Genomic DNA, 15,952 nt, shown 5'->3' with positions numbered 1-15,952 from the left:
TTTTCCAAAACTTATTTCAAACTAATCATTGTCAAAACTGTTTCCAACTCAACTCTTTTAAACTTATGTCAAGCACTCTCACCTTACTCTTAGACCACTAGGTTTTGCCCCTTTTGTGTGAGCCTTGCCTTGGGACCCTTGAGCTCTCTCTAAATTTGGACACATAAAAGCTAGCCTTTTCGCACTGCACTTACTCTGTCTTGGCTATGAAATCTGGGTGTGAGCACTGCCCAGGATCCCTTGAAGTCTTTAGGAAACTCTAACACACCATATATGAGAAAAGTTATGGAATAATCTTGGCACTTGAGGTGATTTATTACATAATTCAGGGAGGAAGTCCTAATCAGGTGTTGAAGGGTTGGGCCTATTTTTTAGTCTCTCTATAGTGTAACTTTTGTTTTTTTTATATAATTCATTTCAGTATTGGTCTGTAATAATTTGTTGAAAACAAGTATTGGGGTTGGCTAGTAAAACGGGATGGGGTAAATATGCATGCCATAGTTGGTAAGGGTAGAAAACATGCTATTAGCTTTATATTCCTAATTGTGCAATAGAAACCATGCTTAGGATTCATACATTAGACATCATGCTATTTAGGATTTATATGTACTATTTTCAGCATCTCATCCACACTTAGAAATCCTGTATATAGGGTAGATAATAACAATAAAATAAGCTGCTATTATGTGATTCTGCCCACGTAAACATGCTCCAAAATTTCATTTAGAAATCATGCTCTTAGGAAATTCTGCAATCATATTGAGTATTTAGAAATCCTGCTCTTAGGAAATTCTACAATCATGCTATGTATTTAGAAATCCTGCTCTTAGGAAATTCTACAATCATGTTGTGCATTTAGAAATCCTGCTTTAGGAATCCTGCATATAAATCATTAGATACCATGATTAGGTTCTCGTTCATATTCACTCAGCTACTCTTAGTTAAACTACTGATGCATGAAAAGGAGTATCAACAGTCTCATCCAGCTTTAAACAAACTGGTAATACTCCCTGCATGTTTTTGTAATATTTATAATAGCATATTTTAGGTACAAACAATTTCCAAACTGTTTCTTTATAATTCTGAATAACTATTGCATGTTATTTTACGCCTAGGCAAACCTTAGGTGCTAAATTTGTCAAAACTCGAAACATGCTTCTTTATGCATGCTGCTTAATTATCAACTGTTAGAATTAGTAGGCAAGCTTGATTGGACTTCTTTTCTAAGTCATGTAATAAATCTGATTCTGTTGTTGTCACTTAGATACCATGCATAGGATCTGAATGTGGACCTTATCTATGTATGAGTCATGTTGTCCATGTGCATTACTTGTGGAGGTATATCTGAGCCTTCTATCTATTTCCTGTGTTTTCCCCCTAAATACAGTCCTATGTGTTCTTATTTGTCGTCTAGTATTTTGCCTTTAAACCTGAGGGTCTGCCTAGAACCCCCCCCCCCCCTTTATAGGATAGGAGTCCTAAATTCCTACGGGATTGATAGGAAGGGACGGATAACAGCATGCAATAAGGGTCTAGACCAACCCTCGCTTTAAGTACCTTCAAGGGGCGGGAAAGGGCAGATATGGATATGATGATCGGTGCGTTAATACCACGTGTAGCCCCTCTTTGAGGAGTATCATACCGGGTATTGCATTGATGTCATCCATATTATAAACAAACCTAGGACACCCCCTATACATCCCCGAATATGCTTAGATTGTAATTCTTCTTTTTTTCAAAATCTTGCTTTCATTAATTGCTGCGTTCTTAAACTTAAAGCCCCTACTATTTGAGCCATACTTGTTCATTTGCTAATTGTACAAATTTACAAAAACTATTTGGCCGGGAACCACACTAGTGGATCCTGAGGGGTGCCTAACACCTTCCCCTTGGGATAATTTCAAGCCCTTACCCTATCTCTGATTACCAAACGTAGTTATAAATGAACCTTATAGGTGCCTTAACACACCTTAAATCGTTAGATGGCGACTCTTCAAACTACAAACCCCCTTTCCCAAAAAGAAAAATTTGTCCCAACCAAAATGTCATAAACCCTATTCCGCGAAGGAAAAAGGGGGCGCGACAGCGAACAGTCGCCGCTTGCTCTATATATGAGCTTACTTACCTCTTATTTGAGGACTTCGCTATTTTTGTAGAGCTTTTTCTCCTTGCATCAGTGCTTCTATTGCCTTAGTTCAAAGCTTTCATTTAAGTTTTCATCTCCTTCTTCTCGTTTTATCGTAGTTATGTCTGCTATGCCCAAATTTGTCCACCAAGAGGAGGAGAGTTCCGCCTCTACTTCCCACTCGGTCTGTGGTACACCGCTGGCATCCGGTAAGCTAACCTTGAGGTGCTTTATCTCGAGGAGGGACTTTTCGTTAGAGAGACCGCCCAACGTTTAGGGCCATCGGGAACATGCATTGAGGTTTATCTCATCAATAGGAGAGGAACACCTCGAGGAGGTTAGGAGAGACTGCGGATGGGGAGAAAAGGTGGTATTGCAGGCACCTTCCATGGGAGACAGCATCATGACTCATGTAGAGGGGTTTTTGAACGTATACACGTACCCCTGTATGTTGGGTCCTCTTGACAGAGTCGTGCTCGAATTTTGCAGAAAATATCGAGTTACCCTGGCACAGGATCACCCGTCATTTTGGAGCATAGTGTTGATGATAATGTACTTTGCAGATAAAGCCGGGCTCGAGTTACCCTCGGCCACCTTGTTAGATTGTACTGGCCCTTACATTATTGAGGCATGATTGCTCTACAACGTTAATCCACCCAACCTTTTATTGCCAGTACTGAAGAAGACGGGGACCGAGGGTGGATGAGTCGATTAGTTCGAGTGCGGACCGTTAACATTATACCCGCAGAGTTCCTGCCATTTCCCAAGAAATGGAATTTCACACGTAAGTAGTACACTTGTGCTTTTATCATTTTGTTTATGGTGGGGGCAGACACCATAAAGATGTTTTCCTTTCCTTCTCTACAGCGATCTCGTGGTTGCCATACGAGGTCCCTGATCTGGTGGATTGGACTCGAAAACTGGCGGTTTGCTCAACTTTCGATAAGCGTAAGTGTCTAGATCTGTCCAAAGGTAGATGGGAGGCCAAACACCACGATACGGGTTGCGTGGCCTATTTTCTTTGAAAGGTACTTTCTTTTATGTGTATTAACTCCATCACCGCAGGCATTGGAGAATTTTCTGAGATGTGACTGTGCCCCCTTGGAGAGGAGGAAGGATCGTCAGCGTCGACTTCGGGGCTGAGTAATGATAACAAATGGAAGGAATCTACGAATGACGAAGATGCTCATAGCGACGCAAGCCTTGCTCGGAGGCTCAAATGAGATATATCGGCTGGGCTTGCATCACCCGAGGCTTCTAGCCTCGGAAGAGTGGCTCCACCTTTGTTGCCGTCTTCTCTTCCCGTAGAAGGTACTTTGAGGGATACAGGCATTTTTCTGTCGTCTTCTTTTCCCGTCGAAGGTACTTCGAGGGATACAGGTGTTTTGTTGTCATCTTTATCTCCTGTCGAAGGTACTTCGAGTGATATTCGAGGCCAGGGGCAGCCTAAATCAAGCGGGGTCTCGAGCAACCATGTCCCCACCGAGGTCGGTTCAATTGGGGTCGGTGAGACCAGGCCAGTAGATGCATGCTCAATTTTTGAGGAGGTTCGGTAGCTTTGTTCTGTGGTGAGCTTTGGTTGACTTTGTTGGTTTTTTTATTTTACATTTTCATTTTCTCATTCAGCTTCTTTTTCATAGGCCTTTGACAAGCTTAAGTCCAAGCTGCTCCGCTGTCAAGCCAGGTTGAGGAAAGCCTTGGATGGAGAGAAATCCCTCAGGCTTCTTTGTGATAAAAGGGGAAAAGAATGAGGCACCTTCGGTACGAGGTGAATCGAAGCCTGAACTATGAAAGCCACCTTGAGAAACAGGTAATCTTTACTCCGAGGGAATGTATGCTTCTTCTTCTATCCTTAGAGATTAATATTTTGCTACTTCAGTTGCAGAGCAAGACAGAGGACCTGAAACACCTTTTGGGGCAAAGTTAGCTAGGCCAAGTACGAGTGTAATGAGCTAAAGGCTCAGATAGATGCCCTAGTTGCGGCCAAGAATAATGCTTCAGTGAAGGCTTCTACCCTTGAAGTGCAACTCTGGAATGTTCATGAAAATAGCTTGGTCCAGATGAGCAGAATCACAAGTCTCAAATATGACTTTTTGAAGACGAAAGCCGAGGTCGTGGATGCCCGGGCTGATGCTGAAGCGATTCGAGATAAGGGTGACAAGAAAGTGGCCATTTATTTTAAAGATGCTACCGATGCTTGGGCTGATTTGAGAGGGGCTTCTGATCGGGAGAGCAGAAGCAATAAGTATGCTCGTGCAAGTCCTGGAGGGAAACCCTCGAGGAAATCTATGTTAGGGGCTTTGATCTCTCGGGAGAGATTGAGCAGGCCAAGGCGGATGAATACGACGCCAAGTTCCTCATATCTGATGCTGAAGATAATGAGGGAGAGGCCGACGAGGCCGCAGTCCCCGAGGAGAAAGTAGAATAGGCTATTCTTTTTTTATTCTGTGTATAGGGCTCTCAAAGAGCATTGCAAATGTAGCCTTGCATTATTTCACATATACATGTACAAGGAAGCCTTTCGGTTTCATTTTTCATGTATTTCCCTTTGTTTGTGTGTGTCTTTCTTTGTCTTGTATTTCGACGTTTGTCGATGATTAGCTAGATAAATTGGCCTTCGAGTAAAAACCCTTAGGTTTACAAATAAGCCTTGAGGCTTGTTATGATAGCCCATAGGCTTTTGCGCGTATGGTCGGTATGACCTTTAATCTAAGTTGGCAACAACGGCTCTTACGCACTGGGTCGGTACGACCTTTTAATTTAAGTTGGCGATAGTGTCTCTTATGCATTGGGTCGGTAAGACCCTTTAATTTAAGCTGATGATAGTGGCTCTTACGCATTGGGTCGGTACGACCCTTTAATTTAAGCTGGCGATAGTGGCTCTTACACATTGGGTCAGTACGACCCTTAATTTAGGCTGGCGATAGTGGCTCTTATGCGTAGGGTCGGTACGACCTCTAGTATATGTTTTATTTTTCATTCGTTCAAGTTTTTGTGTTTGTCCAACTCCTCGATGGTTCGGTAAGAACCTCGATTGTGAGCCGTTATGTGACGATAGATGAGCACCTTGGGAGGTCTCGCTCGATGGCTGAATTGTTTTGAAGCCTTTTTGTTGTTTGGAGCTGATATGATAGAAGCGCTTTGGCTTATACCAAGGGTAGCCTGGTTAACCGGTTATTCTCAAAGTATTTCAAAGTAATTGAAGGCTTGTGATTTTATTGTGACGGTCGGGCATCCCCGAGTCGCGTTAGTTTGGCTGGTACAGCCTTGTGACCGTAGTCATTGTATTTGGCTGTAGCCTTTTAGTCCCCGAGTGAAGTAGCTTCGGCGTCTATATCAAGGGTATGCCCTTTTAGGGGTCTTATAAGTTCGAATATATAGCCTTAACTTTAAGATTGGGATTATGCCTTTTGTAAGGTCTTACAGATAAGTTACTTGGTACAAGTATAATTCATGTTTGGCTTGAGATCTTACAGATTTGAGCACGCCTAGAGGTCTTATAGCGTTGAAGATGCCTCATGGAGGTCTTATGAGCTTGGGGTTTCCCGCACGGGGTCTTATGGCCTCAAATTTTTGATAGCTCAATAGGACGACAGTCCCCGAGACATCGAGAGTTCTTGGCTCTGAAGCCGTTTTTCGATGTTGCCTCATTGAGGGCTTATGAGCTTGATGTTTTCCGACCCAGAGGTCTTATGGAATCGAGTGGCTCAGGGGATGTTCTTGTAAAAATAGCAATCTTCGCTTGGAGCACAAAGTGTTTTTATGGTAAAAATCAAAAAATATTACTCGATTACTTGGTACAAGTATACATGGTCTTCGCGCTGAAGGTTCGATTGTTCTATGCGGACACGGTTCTTCTGACCGTTTGGCCCGATACATCATTGTTCTATTGAGACCCTCTTTGGCTTGTCTTATTTCTCCGGGGAGATGACCTCCCGCGGGGATGCCCCCAGTATTCGAGGTTGGTCGAAGAGAAGCCGTGAATACTTGTTAAGTTCTCCTTAGGTAGCATATAGATGTTTCCTCATTAAAAACCTTGCCAGTAAAACCCTTCTTGGGATAAAATCCGACCGAAGGAAAAGAGTGCAACGCATGCTTTAAAACCTAAGGTCTTCAAGCCGGAAGGTACTTCGATTCTTCTAACTGGACGCCTGCACACATGTTAGCATAATACGTAAATAAAAAAGGGGGGTAGTTATACCTTAGTTGTGATGGCGTTTCGAGCCTTGATATGTTTCCACTGCTTGCTTTGGGGAAGCGGTATGGTCCCTTGTTATTTCACTTGGGTACGGCCGAGGATGTAGCTTGTGATTGCTACATCGTTGTTTGCTTATCCTTTGGCTCCTTCGATATTGAAGGTGTCGATGTCAGTGTCATATCGTGCACTACGAGCATCTCTCTCGCAGCATGTTGCTCCCCGTATACAGTTTTTATTCCGTCCTTTATTGGAAAATTCATCATTTGATGAAGGGTTGATGGTACTGCTCTCATGCAGTGTATCCATGGCCTTCTGAGCAAGGCATTGTATCTCATGTCTCCTTCGATGACATAAAACTTGGCATTTTGGGTTGTTCCAGCCACGTTGACTGGGAGGGTTATTTCCCATTTAGTTGTTTCGCTCGCCATGTTGAATCCATTGAGGACTCGAGAGGTGGGCACGATCTGGTCGAGCAGTCCAAGTTGCTCCACCACCCTCGACCTGATAATGTTGGACGAGCTATCTGGATCCACAAATACACGTTTAATTTGAAATGTATTCACAAGAAAAGAAATTACCAATGCGTCATTATGAGGCTGAGATAGGGTCTCGATGTCCTCGTCACTGAATGTGAGAGCATCCTCGGGTATGTAACCTCGAGTTCGCTTTTCCCTGGTGATGGATATTTTTGTTCTTTTGATAGTGGGTTCCTATGGGATGTCGACTCCCCCAACAATCATGTGGATGACATGTTGTGATTCTTCTGTCTCATTTTTCATATTCGCCTCTCTTTCCCGAAATTGATTTTTGGCTCAGTTACTAAGGAACTCTCAGAGGTGCCCTTTGTTGATTAGTCGGGCTACTTCTTCTCGAAGCTATCTCCAGTCTTCAGTTCTATGACCGTATGTGCCATGGAATTCGCACATCATGTTGGGTTCCTCTGTGACGGATCTGATTGTACTAGCCTTGGCCACCTGGTGTCTTTGATTTTACCTATGGCTGATACGATAGTTGAGACATCGATGTTGAAATTATACTCATATAACCGGGGCGCCTCAGTCGGCCCTGTGTATCTATCGAATCCGGCTCTGTTTACGAGTCCCCGAGGATTCTGGCCTCGATCTGTCCTTCAGTCATTTCGGGTATGTTACGCCTTGGGGCGTTTCTTTGATCTTCAGTTTATGGTTGGTACCTCTCCTTGTTTGGCTTTGGATCCTTTGCTAGGATCCTACTTGGATATACTAAGCCGGAGGGAGCTCCCAGTTGGTTGTCCTCGACCCTAATCTTCGATTGATATCGGTTGTAGACATCCGACAAAGTTACAGCTGGATATTCAACCAAGTTCTGCTTTAGTTGCTTTGAAGCTACCGAGTTTCGCTCGTTCAAACCTTGGGTGAAAGCCTGCACTACCCAGTCATCAGAGACTGGTGGTAATTCCATCCGCTCCATTTGGAAGCGAGATACAAACTCCCGCAACATCTCATTTTCTCTTTGTTTGATTTTGAAGACGTCGGACTTCCTGGTAGCAACCTTGATGGCACCGGTATGTGCCTTTATAAAAGAATCTGCCAGCATGGAAAATGAGTCTAACGAGTTTGGGGATAGGTTGTGATACCACATCGTGGCCTTTTTCGAAAGTGTTTCTCCAAATTTCTCTAACAGGACGAATTCGATCTCGTCGTCCTTCGGGTTAAATTTTTTTATGGCACAAGTGTAAGCAGTGACGTGCTCGTTGGGATTCGTGGTTCCGTTGTACTTTGGGAGATCGGGCATTCTGAATTTCTTCGGGATGGGCTTCGGAGCCGAACTTGACAAGAATGGCTTTTGTACGAATTTCCTTGAATCAACACCCTTCAGGATCAGGGGTGCGGTCGGTATTTGATCGACCCTTGAATTGTAGGTCTCTACCTTTTTGTCATTGGCTTCTATTCTCTTTTCTCCCGATTCAATCCTCTTTGTGAGGTCCTCGAGCATTTTCATAATAAAGGGGTCAGTTACTGACCTGTTATTGCTTGATCTTTCCGGTACCTGCTCGGACCGAGGAGCCGTTTCCGGTGCTGCTGTGCTTGGAGTTTTTTGGTGGCTTTGCAGTTGAGCAATCGCCAGTTGTTGTGCCTGTAACATCTCAAAAATAACATGAAGCTAACCTCTTGTTCCCCTTGAGCTGGGGTTTTCTGAGCTTCTTGTTGGTTTTCTTGGCGTATACTCCTGTTAGTGTGGGAGCTTATATCGACATGTTGGGCATTGCATGAGATAACATCCACAGGAATTGGTTCCGGTGCGTCCTCAGGGTTTCATGGTGGTACACCGACGCCTGGAACAGCTATACCATTCTCTCCATGGTCTTCAAGACCGTTGTTTTCATGCGCATTCACTGAGTTAGATATTTTGACCTGAAATCAAAGATTCTTGGGCAAGAAAAGGTGTAAAAAATAACTTGTGTTTTTGGTAAACCAGCACGAAAATAATCACTATTATTTTTAGCCCGACGGCGGGCGCAAACTATTTACCTTGAAAATGGTAATAATAATTAGATTTGATTTTGTGGTTCTAAACATATGTGATTAGTTTTTACACTAGTTGTTAGGTAGTAGATGCTAAGTGTGAGACTAGAAAATAAGATAAGAGCTTGAAAATAGAACGCTATGCAAACCGAGCTGTCGAGGATCGGGGCCTTGAGCTAGCCTATATTGGGCCTTAGGGTTAAGCTAATGAGCTCGACTGGAGCCGGTTGATGAAGAACTAACAATTCTGAGAGCTTTAATGAAGGCTCTTGATGATCAATGATGAGTAGTGAATGAAGAATAATCAATGAAATGCAATAAATGTAAGTAATAAATCTGAGAAAAGATAAGAGAGAATGTTCTTGTATAGAATATCATGTGTGCAAAAAATAACAAGGGTCCCCTTTATATAGGAGGGGGAATCCCAACATAGTACATATGAATTTATTACAAAGATATACGGTTGGTACAGCCATTTAATGCCAAGGTACGGGCTTGTACTATTCTTATGGACTTGGTCAGCTCTAACTACTCACCTTGGGAATCTCCCACTCGTTCATCATAGCCACTGATTTGTATTGCCCCGAGGTCGAGCTGTGCCTCGAGCCTTCTGATTCATCAAAACTCGAGTTGTACCTCGAGCCTTCTGGCAATGAGCTATGGAATGCCATGATGATCCCAAAATTGGACTCTCCTATTTTAGCCGTATACAGATAGTCCCCACGTTTCAAGTGCATCAAATTTGTTCCTAGTAGCTACTGCCTCAGCCTTGTTCTTCCCCTTCACATTGTCAACTTCTTACTCCTTTATAGTTTTAATACTATTGATTTTCTTATATCTTTGGTACTTGTTCTTTCTTCTTTGCATCCACTCCTGCTTGGCAGGATTTGAAATTGGCTTACCCAAAATTTTACCATTTGAAAGGACTTTAGTTGAGGCAGCTGCAGTACCAACTACTTCCTTCCCATTACCCTGATCATCTATTGCTTCATCATACCTCTTATGTAGCTCAGGATGGATCACCCAGCAATCAGCTTCATTGTGACCTTGCTTCTTAAAAGTCTTGCAATACTTTAGAATGTAGTCATATTTGATCTTAATCCACTTAAACTCCTCAGGACCAGACTCATCTTCCTCCTCTACTCTTTTAATTTGTTGAGGAAACTTAGATAACAAATTAATCTCAACTTTCACCTTTGCACAACTAGGTCTAGTATTATTTTGAGTTGCAAGATCAACATGCAATGGATTACAACTTGCACTTGCCAATAAAAAATAAATTCCTTACCAAAGAAATTGGGTGGTAACTCTGAAAAGTTAATCCAAGCTACTGCAATTGGTGGCTCATCCTCAAGCTTCCACCATGGATTCCACTTTGTGCACCTTATCTACCACATCTCACCTTGAGCTTTCAAGTAGAATGCATGCTTAGAAATAATATTAACATAATCCTCCATTAAATGCAACCTTATAAACATATGATTATGTTCAATTAAACCCATTGAACAGGCTCCTTTAATCTCACATTGAATGGGAATAATTTTACGTAATTCACTATTAACAGGCTTACCATAAGAGAATTTTCCAAGAACTACCAGCTGAAGGCCTTGCTACACAATTGATTGTTTCACTTCTTGTTTCTTCCACTTGATTATGGGCTCACCATGAAGGAACTCGACTGGTTTAATAGGTATTTTGGCTAGGGTTTGCATAGGCGCATTTAATAAATTAGGTTATAGTAATTTAGCATAGTTTTATGGATTGGATTAGGGTTGGTAGAGGTTGTTTGGGGCAGTGAGAGTGGTGAGGACGCAATCGCCTTAGAGGCCAAAAGCTTCGAGGGCAATCATCATAATCGCCTGATCGCTAGAGCTCTCAACTCTCACGGGTTTAGGTTTTTTTGGTTTTATGCTTTATTCTTGGTTTTGATATTTTTATTAACTTTTGAGCTTTTGGAAAAGTTCTTATAGGGTATACAGACTTGTTAAGATGATTGGACAGGGTCCTAGGAGGATCGAGTGAGTTTCGGGGTGGTTTCAGAGCATTTGGAAACATGATTCTACTGCTGGTTTCTGAGGCATAGTAGTGAATTGCAATCCCTTAGAAGAAATTTGGGGGCCAAGGATTTGTTCTTCATGAACACGTGCAGTAGGTTGTGATCGTGTAGGTGCGTGTGTGGGTGTTCTTCGCGATCACGTAGGGTGCGTCGCGGATGCAGTGGCCTCAGTCACTTTTCTTCGTGATTGGGTGAGATATACGTCGTGATCGCAATACATTATTTCAGCCCACCGATATATTTTTTCCCAAATTTTTGGATTTAGCTCATTTTCAACATTTTTTGAGTTTTGAGGAACGAGGGGAGGAGAATTTGAAAAGGGAATTTGCCAAATCTTGAAGATTTGTAATTCTTACTTGGATTTATTCACAACCTTGATTCTTCCATAGATTTTTAAAGAGTGAAATTTGAGATTTTTGTCTAAAGCTTAAGAACATTACTTTAAGATTTTGAACATCGATTTGGACTCAGATTTGAAAACTGATCACATATTTGGACTCATTGAATTATGGGTCAATGAGATTTGACCTTGGACTCAAGTTTTGACCGTGTGAGCCCACGTTATTGAAGCTTTATTATTTGAAATTAGTTTTTGTTACTTTATTGAACCTCGCTAAGTATTATTTGGATATATTTTGAGCGTTTGGAGGGCAAGGATAGAGGAAAGGCATTTTAGGTTGAAGCCTATTTCGGATAAGGTAAGTAGTTTAACTAACGTTTATTTAAGGGAACTTTGAATAACAATGAACTTATATGCAATGTACTATATGTTTGGAGGCAACATATATGCGAAGTGACGAGCTTATATGAGTGTGCTAAGGTTGTACCATGTTCAGGGTAGAATTTAAACTTCTTTGTACCTTGTTTGAGATACATTTTCTCTTGTCCATGCGCTATTTATTTGTTTGACTACTTAATAAACTCAAATCATGATAAATATTATGTATAGGCTTTTGATATTTATTTTAAAATGAAAGGCTATTTGGTATATTGGATTTTTACATTATTGTCGTAGTCATACTTGTACACATGCATATATTTTTGCATACTGATTTTTCTATATTCATATGCATCATATATGCTTATTTTCTATTCATGTGCATATATCCATGCATATGATGCTCAGTTATGGACCGAGATTGGTATGATAGTATATTCCATGCGGATATTATGATTGGGTATGACGGTACATTTAGGCGATTTGATGATTGGTTTATGAGATATTGATGATTTATTATGGAGCTATGATGCTCGGCGCATAGATTTGGATCCATCCCATCGGAGTCATATGATCACCCATTTTACCTTGGGCCATGTGTGCACAGTGATAAGGCACTTAGGAGGTGTCGGGAACCTAGGAGGTATCAGTTGAGGAAGAAATGAAGTACTTCATATGAATTTGTATTGAAGACCCATGTAGAGACATGCATATACATGCTACTTGATGCAAATCATCCATATATGCTGATATTGTATCTTGCATTATCTTGCATATATGCTTTTCTATTTATATCTGTGATTTCTTGGTTATTCTTTTGTTTATTATATAATGTTATGAGTTTACCGGACTCTGGAATTGTATCACTTTTGTCTAAACCTCACTACTACTTTATCGGGGTTAAACTTGATACTTACTGGGTATACGTTAATTCCTTTACTCATACTACACTTTGCATAATTTTGTGTAAATCCTAATATTGGTACTAGTGACGTTTAGGAGGGCGCTTAGCAGCTTGATTTGAAAACTTCATGGTGAGTTGCTATACTTGATTCACATCATATGGAGTCTCATTTTTATTTAACCTAATGTTATTTTTATTCAAATAGTAATTTTACATTTGAGACTCAGTTGTATTCTATTTTACTTGCTCATGACTTCATACCAACGGATTTTAGGAGATTGTTGTAGTGATTTTCGTATTTGGTTAATGATGTGAGACTTTATTTATTCCTTATCTGTATTATGTTAGTAGATTATTATTTATTTGTCTTGCTTTGGTTGTTCATGTTATTGTTATCCTAGTATTGGTCCTAGTGATGTTTAGGAGGGCGATTAGCAGCTTGTTTTTTTATAGACTTCGTGGTGAGTTGATATACTCGATTCACACCTTATGGAGTCTCTTTCTTATTTATCCTAATGTTATTTCTATTCAAATAGTACCTTTACTTTTGAGACTCAGTTGTACTCAACTTTAGTTGCTCATGACTTCGTACTATCAAATTTTGGGAGACTGTTGTAGTGATTTTCATATTTGGTTGATGATGTATGACTTATTTATGCATTATCTATATCATGTCAGAAAATTATCCTTTATTTATCTTGATTTGGTTGATTATGAATGTTGGCTTACCTGGCGATTTGGGGTTAGGTGCCAGTACGATCATTGGTGGGATTTTGGGTCATGACAAAGTTGGTGTCAGAGTCTAAATTCATGGGTTTTTACGGGTCATGAGCATGTCAAATAGAGTTTTGCGGATCAGTATAGAGACATCAATACTTATCTTCGAGAGGCTATGAGTAATTTAGGAACTTAACTTTCTTCCTTTCTCTATCGTACGATTTTGTATCATCCAGAAGTTTGAATCTTGATTCTTTTATTCTCTGGCAAATGATAAGGACACATTTGTCAGCGTCTGGTGAGAAGGATCCAATGGCCCAGGTTGTAGTCACTACTCGACGTATAGGTTGGGGCAGAGGTAGGGATGAAGCCCAGACCATGGAATGTTCAACAACACCTTGAAGTGGAGCACCCATAGCTATTTGTGCTCGTGCTAGAGCAGCGTCTAAGCCACATATAGCTCTGGTGGTCGACTATGTCTTTCAAACCTAAACCCGACCTTGGCACAACTGGAATCTGATGCTAAGAAACCACATTGGAAACACCTTATAAAATAGAAATCACACCAAATGCCCTACATTCATTCAATATATTATTAAGCATTATTAAAGTCAAGACACAACTTAATCAATATTCTAACTTAGATTAAAAATTAAAGCTCATGAGTCAATAAGAAATACTTAAATATATCTGCATCTCAGTAGCCCAACAAATCAACCAATGACTAACAAAATACTATAAATAATACTAACATCCGTCTATTGATATTGCGACCCAAAATTTCATTGGAGCCGTGATGGTGCCTAACACCGCTTTCTATGCAAGCCAATAATAAATATGCGAAAATAAACTTCAACAACAATAATAAATAGTCTCAAATAGCGGAATAGCATAAATAAGTGAAGTTATAATGTCAATTCAAATGAATTCACCCCAAATCTTGTGTCACCAAGTGCATGAGCTCTATTAAGTAATAAATACAAAATCTAAAGCAAATACAATATTGTTGGAATGAAAAAACATTAGTGATAATAGGTAAAGGATGGGACTTCAAGATACGCGAAAGGAACTGCAGTGCAACCTCGAAATCACCAAGAAAATCCAGGTAACAGCTCAGTAGTCACAACCTCTATTAGCAACACCTGGATCTGCACACGGAGTGTAGAGTGTAGTATGACTACGACTGACCTCATGTACTCAATAAGTAGTAAGCTTAACCTCGAAGAAAGCAGTAGCGAGGTTAGCTAAGTCTGATACTCACTTTCAACAGCCAACAATAATAATAATAGCAAAATAATGGGATATAAGGAAAATCAACTCAAATAATAACATGCTCAACTCTAACACGATAATAGGAGAAATAGGCATGCTTTTCAAGAATAGCAATCAAGGCACCAACATTTCCACGAAAATTATTTAGATAGAGATTTACCAAGGTAAACTAGGATCTCAAGATCTAAACATCAAGTAGACACAACAATACTAATTTATCATGAGGAAAAAACAACTATATGCTTGCATGTCAAATATATATGCTAAATCAGCACTAACATAGTTTAATTATCAAGTATACACAATCTCAGTACATTCATAGTGCTTGGCACAAGTACCCCCAATCATACTCTCAGCACTCTCATAGTGCCTAGCATAATGCCCCTAAATAAATACACCCGCACACATACTCAGCACTAAACTAGTGCTTGCCATAAGCCCCTCAATAAGGACATATCAAGTTCCTGCACTCATAGTTTATTATCTAACTCCGGAGGGGCGGATCCTAGCCCATGGATTGATCATATCAAAGTTAACGATCAATAGCACTTATCTCAATATGGGGTCTGGCGCAAGCATCACCTCACAATCAATACTAACACTTAACCATCAATGTCACTCAGCCTAATATGGGGCACTAACGCAGGTGCCACCCTATAATCAATATCAACATGGCTCTATGGCCAAAGATCAGCCATCAATCTCCTCTAGTCTTAGTATGTCAATATCTCACATTATCACAATCAATATACTGCACGAAATATACTAATGTGTCATAACTCAGCTCAAACCATTGTCACACACAAGGACACTAACAACATGTGATAGATAACATATAAAAAGTGCATAGAGACAGAGATATAACATGCATATTTCTAGCATGAATAATAGGTCACGAAGTCATACAAGTGGATAAAATACGATATCAAATAGGCATAATAGAAAAATAAGGCATATAATATCCTAAAGTCTACCCATGTCACAACCTACAAATCGCCCATAGGAGTCGTGATGACACCTAGTTTCTAAACTTGGTATAACGACTCGTCCGGTTATTTTGAGTATTTTAGCTCTGTTCCCCTATTTATTGCCCTTTATGTTTTATTGTAGTTATGTGACTTTCCGGGGTATTTGGTTTTGGTTCAGGTGAGTTTCGGAGTAAAATGAGACACTTAATCCCAAAGTTGGAAGCTTAAGTTGACAGAGTTGACTGGAATTTGACTCTTGTGTAGACAACTTTGGAATGGAGTTTTGACGATTCGGATAGCTCTGTATGGTGATTTTTGACTTAGGAACATGTCCGGATATTAATTTGGAGGTTCATAGGTCATTTCAACTTGAATTAGGAAAATTTAGAAAGTTCAAGGTTTAGAATGTTGAGAAGTTTGATCGGGCATTGACTTTATTGATATCGAGTCCGGATTTCAATTTCAAAAGTTGGAATAGGTCTGTTATGTC

This window comes from Nicotiana sylvestris, chromosome 11 (assembly GCF_000393655.2).
Source record: "Nicotiana sylvestris chromosome 11, ASM39365v2, whole genome shotgun sequence".
Lineage (NCBI taxonomy): Eukaryota > Viridiplantae > Streptophyta > Magnoliopsida > Solanales > Solanaceae > Nicotiana > Nicotiana sylvestris.
This window is presented reverse-complemented; position numbering follows the sequence as displayed.